Source organism: Mustelus asterias, chromosome 10 (genome assembly GCF_964213995.1).
Source record: "Mustelus asterias chromosome 10, sMusAst1.hap1.1, whole genome shotgun sequence".
NCBI classification, from domain to species: Eukaryota; Metazoa; Chordata; class Chondrichthyes; order Carcharhiniformes; family Triakidae; genus Mustelus; species Mustelus asterias.
In genome coordinates, this window is record NC_135810.1 from 47508425 (window position 1) to 47515290 (window position 6866).

General features: G+C 42.6%; 1 pseudogene; it reads right to left on the bottom strand.

Moving 5' to 3' along the window:
• Window positions 1-3818: 3818 nt before the first annotated feature.
• On the bottom strand, window positions 3819-3937 carry LOC144500159 (5S ribosomal RNA; annotated as a pseudogene).
• Between the last annotated feature and the right edge of the window lie 2929 nt (window positions 3938-6866).

Consider the following 6866-nt stretch of genomic DNA (forward strand, 5'->3'; position numbering starts at 1 on the left):
TCTCCCACCACGAACCCTATAGTTATGCCCCCTTGTAATAGCTCCATCCACCCGAGGAAATAGTCTTTGAACGTTCACTCTAACTATCCCCTTCATCATTTTATACACCTCTATTAAGTCTCCCCTCAGCCTCCTCCGCTCCAGAGAGAACAGCCCTAGCTCCCTCAACCTTTCCTCATATGACCTACCCTCCAAACCAGGCAGCATCCTGGTAAATCTCCTCTGCACTCTTTCCAGCGCTTCCACATCCTTCTTATAGTGAGGTGACCAGAACTGCACACAATATTCCAAATGTGGTCTCACCAAGGTCCTGTACAGTTGCAGCATAACCCCACGGCTCTTAAACTCCAACCCCCTGTTAATAAAAGCTAACACACTATAGGCCTTCTTCACAGCTCTATCCACTTGAGTGGCAACCTTTAGAGATCTGTGGATATGGACCCCAAGATCTCTCTGTTCCTCCACAGTCTTCAGAACCCTACCTTTGACCCTGTAATCCACATTTAAATTTGTCCTACCAAAATGAATCACCTCACATTTATCAGGGTTAAACTCCATTTGCCATTTTTCAGCCCAGCTTTGCATCCTATCTATGTCTCTTTGCAGCCTACAACAGCCCTCCACCTCATCCACTACTCCACCAATCTTGGTGTCATCAGCAAATTTACTGATCCACCCTTCAGCCCCCTCCTCTAAGTCATTAATAAAAATCACAAAGAGCAGAGGACCAAGCACTGATCCCTGCGGCACACCGCTAGCAACCTGCCTCCAATCCGAAAATTTTCCATCGACCACCACCCTCTGTCTTCGGTCAGACAGCCAGTTACCTATCCAATCGGCCAACTTTCCCTCTATCCCACACCTCCTCACTTTCATCATAAGCCGACCATGGGGGACCTTATCAAACGCCTTACTAAAATCCATGTATATGACATCAACTGCCCTACCTTCATCAACACACTTAGTTACCTCCTCAAAAAATTCTATCAAATTTGTGAGGCACGACTTGCCCTTCACGAATCCGTGCTGACTATCTCGGATTAATCCGCATCTTTCTAAATGGTCGTAAGTCCCATCCCTAAGGACCCTTTCCATCAATTTACCAACCACCGAAGTAAGACTAACCGGTCTATAATTACCAGGGAGGCTAGATCGTACCCGGGAATAAAGGCTTTTATTTGCAACAAGAATAGAGCATACTGCTTAACAATACTATCCCAGACTGAGGGTCACTAGGAAGTGGCAGTGACCTTTATACTCCTATAAGAAGGTGGAGCCAAATGGAGTGTACCACAGACCAATGCTAACAGGTGGAACACCCCAACCCTAACCCCAACAGTAACAAGAGTAACATATGTACAAGTACCCATAGTGATAACCATCTATGGTTCAGTACCCAGAGTGGTAACCATCCATGGTTCACCACAGTTAGTTAGACATGATTTAAACTTACCAAATGCATGCTGACTCTCTGATAAATTTTCATGTTCTGATTTTATTAATAAAATCAAATCGATTTGTACAATTTCCAACTTCCCTTCCTGGCCACCATGTCTGCTAATGTTGTAAATGGTTTCCTCCCCTTAGGTACTATAAGCCGCTCTTTCAAATCCGTAATCATTTCCCTCCTCAAAAACACACACTTAACTCTTCCATCCTTGCAAACTACCATCTGATCTCCAACCTTCCTTCCTCTCCGAAGCCACTGAACATGCTGTTATTTTCCAAATCCATAGTAAGAAGTCTCACAACACCAGGTTAAAGTCCAACAGGTTTATTTGGTATCACGAGCTTTTAGAGCACTGCTCCTTCACAAATCCATGCCCATCATTCCCACAGCTCTGTGCGTGCAGCTCTCCAATCAGTGCTTCACTCCTGGTTCAGAGCTGGAATATCCTTAATCAAATTACAAATGGCATTATTTGTGCACAATCCCTTCTCATTCTCTCAATATTTTTGCATCACTTGTCACAGGTCACCACACCATTGTCCTCCAATGTCTCTCCTGTTCTCCATTGCCCAGCTAAGTGGGTGATGTCCTTACCTGGTTCCATTCTTGTCCACACAGTCATGGCCAGATGGCCAGGGATTCTCCAGGAAGGCTTCGCTTCCTTTTCTTGATCCTACACGGTTACCTCTGTATTTATCCTTGACCCCCTCCTATTTCTCAGCTACATGTCACTGCAGTAAGCCAAGAATATCAAACACTAGGCCCAGCAGACCAGCAGTGCTGTGGAGTTGGGGAGGAAGAAGGTATATCATACATGGAGATAATATAATCAGGCATGAAAATAACCTCATCCATGGGCTGCCATGGACAAGATTGCAGCTTAAAAAAAGGCATCAGAACCTCCTGTGTTTCTGAGTATAATGGATTAATTTTAAGTGAAAAAAAACTGAATTGCAGTCTACTCCAGGCCAGTCATTGCCTTTTAGATTCCTGCATTTTCATAAATGCCTTTAGGTTCATGCCTCTTTAAGTGATTCTTCCCTCCTAACCCTGGTAACTGGACATAAACGCATCCGGAATTGGACAGGGGGCAGACTGATTAAAAGCCCGACTATCCTATGTAAAACTATGCGAATGGCCATCCTGTGCATGCTGCCCCTTGAGGACATCATCTGAAGACACATCAGTGTATTTCACATGCACAGTGGCAATAACCAGCTCTACCTCGCCACCACCTCTCTCAACCCCAATATGTGCTATCTATATGCTCTCAGAACCCCCATATAAGTGCTACTTTGTGGCTTTTGTTAGCCTTATGTAAATGGGGAGGTGCTGTTAGTGTAGATCCTAACAGAGCCTCCGGTCCCACTGGATTTGGACTCCTGCATCTGGAAGGTGCAGGTCTGAAGGGATACAGAGGCAATGTCAACAGAAAATCAGCCCATGAAAATTGCTTCTCATTGGTGTCATGTAGGTAGAATAACATTCTCCATGAAATAAACTGAAGTTAATTTTGTTTGGCAATGGTTCTTAGAAACTGAGCATTTTTCCTAATATAGAAAAAGTCTCAGACAATTGTGCCTGTCACATCTTCCCTTCAGTAGAGGGAAGCTCCCTCCATATGACTGCACTGAGTTTTATTGATTTGATGGTATAATAGATTTTAGTCATAAATTTAGAATTGATTATTGTGACCATTTAATCAAAATCGCCCCTTTGGTCTTCATGTGTGGTTTGATCGTGTCCTTTCCTAACCCTGACTGCTATCTCTAAGGTCTCTGAAACAGTAAAAAGTTAAATTATACTGATGTTTGATTTCTATTATATTTGTCACCTGCATTATAAGCTTTTGGATTCTTTCATAATGTCCTCCATAAATTCTCTTTGTGAGAGTGACAGAGAGTTGAGATATAAACATCAGGGAATGGTACAATGATTATTTTCAAATATCTTCTATATTATCAGTCACTTATAAGTAAAATGTTCAAACAGTCAGTGTATGCACAGCACCAGAGGCCTACGGACTTCATGATATTTAATCATAGAATCCCTACAGTGCAGAAGGAGGCCATTCGGCCCATTGAGTCTGCACTGACCACAATCCCACCCAGGCCCTATTCCAGTAACCCCACATATTTACTCTGCTAATTCCCCTGACACTAGGATCAATTTAGTATGGCCAATCAACCTAACCCACACATCTTTGGAGTGTGGGAGGAAACCGGAGCACCCGGAGGAAACCCACGCAGACATAGGGGGAATTGTGCAAACTCCACACAGACAGGGACCCGAGGCCGGAATTGAACCTGGGACCCTGGCGCTGTGAGGCAGCAGTGCTAACCACTGTGCCACCATGCCACCCTTTTAAAGCCTACTGCACCTGGTATTCCCAGGCAGTCTCCCATCCAAGTACTAACCAGGCCTGAGGCTGCTTAGTTTCTGCGATCATACCAGATCAGGCGCTTTCAGACGAGTATAGCCATAGGAAATCTTGTATTAAATTTCCAGGCAGCTATGATTCGCTTGACGCATTACAATGTCACATTTATTCCAAACATTAAGTGAGGTGATTTAGCTGAATTTCCATTCGAACTGAAGATTGCTTTGGAAGTTGACATAAGACCAGCCCCTGATCATGACAGATTTATTAAAGACAAGTGATTTATTAAAATCAGCAAAGTTATATTTTATACTAAGTGTGAATTAAAGCCATAAATTCAGAGCAAACTCAGATAAGATTGGACTTAGCAAACAATAAGCACTTGCTTTTTAATTTTGTTCAGTAGATTGTTTCATCATGACCTGGAGAAACATTACAGCTATCCTTAATACCAACAACTGCCTGACATTTTGTTCATTAGGGTCCACGATTTTTGATTGTCACAACACAAGATAAACTGTTTTATTAAGAGGAAATGATAGCATTGGTTCCTCCATAATTGAATCTGGGAGATGAATCTGCTTTTCTCCGGAGTGACAGTTTCTGGAAGCTACATAATCAACCTCTGGGGAGTGAAGTGCATTCTTTCATGTTGTATTTCTCCTTCATGCTAAAGCATGTGTTTCCAGAGGAAAACTCTGAACCTTTGACACAGGACTGTTCCATAAATAACTGTATCATAAAGGGGAAAAGTATTCTTAGCAAACAGAAATTGAAAACACAAACTTGGAGGTGTAAAATTCAATTAAATAGGGTTACGCAATATATTGCAGTCACAATATTGACCTGAGGTAAACTTAAGATTAGCAGCGATGTGTTATTAAAATTATTATTGAAGTCAACAAAACCAACCAAACAACTGATGAATTAAATTACTCTTGTCTAATAACAGCTGATATGAAAAAAAACAATTTAGTCAAAAGGTTCAGCTGTTCAATTTTGTGGCTGGTTGTATGTAGACAGACGATGAATTTTGCATTATGTGACTAGTTAGCCAGTGGGCACTAGTCCCTGATAGGGTCCTGAATTCTAAGAGCTATATTCAGTGAACGTTCATTGAATTTGAAAGCAGCACAATGAGCAATCGGCTGTCTATTAAGGGTTACTGCAAAATCTTCAGCAGTTATTATTCCGAAATCAGAGGGCTCAACAAGATTGAAACCTTCTGTCGTTTAATTATTCTGCTGTCCCTTGTTCAGGCACAGGAAATTGATAACACATTTGTTATTCATTTATAGAATGTGATATAATCACAAAATAAACTCACTGCAGGAATGGTAGTCATGTAATGTACGATTATTCTGTTTTGATCCACAATATTCTTTTATATCAAATAATTACCCACCGCATGCATTCTGAATAGAGAAACCTTTCTTAATGGGCGATGTAATGAAACCACCTTCATGTTCCCTGGGTACTATCTGCTGGAAACTTCAGGTTGCAAAGAAAGCTATGAGACCCTTTCTTTGAAAGAAAGATAGTTTTGAATTTATATGACACCTTTCACAGTGTCAGTATGTCCAAAAGAACTTCACAGCCAACTAGGTACTTTTAGAAGTGTAGCCATTGTTGTAAAGCACAAAACATTAAATGAGCTTAAATAACCTACAATGAAGCAAATCCACTGTTTCATTACTAAAATTGCATAAATGCATCTCATCACCAACAACAAAAACAGAATGGACAGCACACAGCATTAGGACCAAGAAAAAGAAGAAAAAACAAAATGGCTGTGATACCTTTTAGAACCAGACATCAGAGAGTGGATTACAATGTCCCTCTGCCAGCTCCTGGAGTTGTTTCCCACATTTGCATTCAATTTTGTTTTCCATGTCAATTTTCCATAATTGAACAATCTCAATATTGTGTTTTGGGCCTCAATTCCATCACCTTCTTAACTATTTCTAAAGTTTAAGATCTCTAGCACCTGGGCACACTCGCCTAGCTTATTTCAATCCTTATGCTTAAACGCTGTTATCACGCTCGAACCCTTCCTGTCTTTAATTTTACATTGATTTCTCTGTTCCCCCCCCCACCCCCCCCCCCACATCCTCCCCCCCCCCCACATCCTCCCCCCTACATCCTCCCCCCACATCATTCCCAAGCTAATATTCCACATCGATGTTCTTAATCTTTCACAGCATATTACAAAACCCAGCCTTGGATTTTCTGCATTCATCATTGTCAACTCCCTGGGCCATCTGCAACTGGTAATCAGGGCACTAACTTCACAAATTGTACTTTACACATTTTACAATAAAACTCTCATCTCCAGAGTGGTTTCCAGCTATGTGATTAAATAACTTGCATTTCACGCACGTTCAGGGTTACCCATCTCACAAAGGGGTCACGCCAATAGCGCACCATGCAAACTTGTGGCCTATGGGGGCGAAGGCTCTATGGGGGTGGGGCCTGAAGGGTCAGCCCAATCGGGGGGAGGGAGGCCTGTTCTGCATCGCGATCATTGCAGGGAGGCACAATCAGTCTGGGCAACAGGGGGGCAGTGAGGGCTGCCTTTCAGGTGGTGTATGGCTCATGATCGGCTGCGGGCCCCTGCGATTGCAGGGAGATATTGTTCAGGCTGCCTGCAACAGCAGGGGGCTGACAGCTCTCTCTCTGCCTGTCAAACCTCTGCTGTTGCTATTGGGCATTTGTAGAATCAGAGGTTTGCACATGCACAATAGCTCCCTCTGCAGTTGTTATTGTGTATGTGCAGAAGCAGAGGTCTGCGCATGTGCAATAACTTCCGCTGCAGGCTGGCTGGTGAATTAAGCCCACTGCCTGCAATAGCTAGAAATGGTCTAGACCATTTTACCATGCACTATGTACACAAGAACGGGTGTGAAAACCAACCCAAAAAATGGATCAGGAACTCTCCCATTTTCACCCCAGCTGGACACTTAGAAGCATTCTCATAAAATTCTGTCCAATATCTCAGGCAAGTCACAAGTTTTTAAAAGTTTATTTATTAGTGTC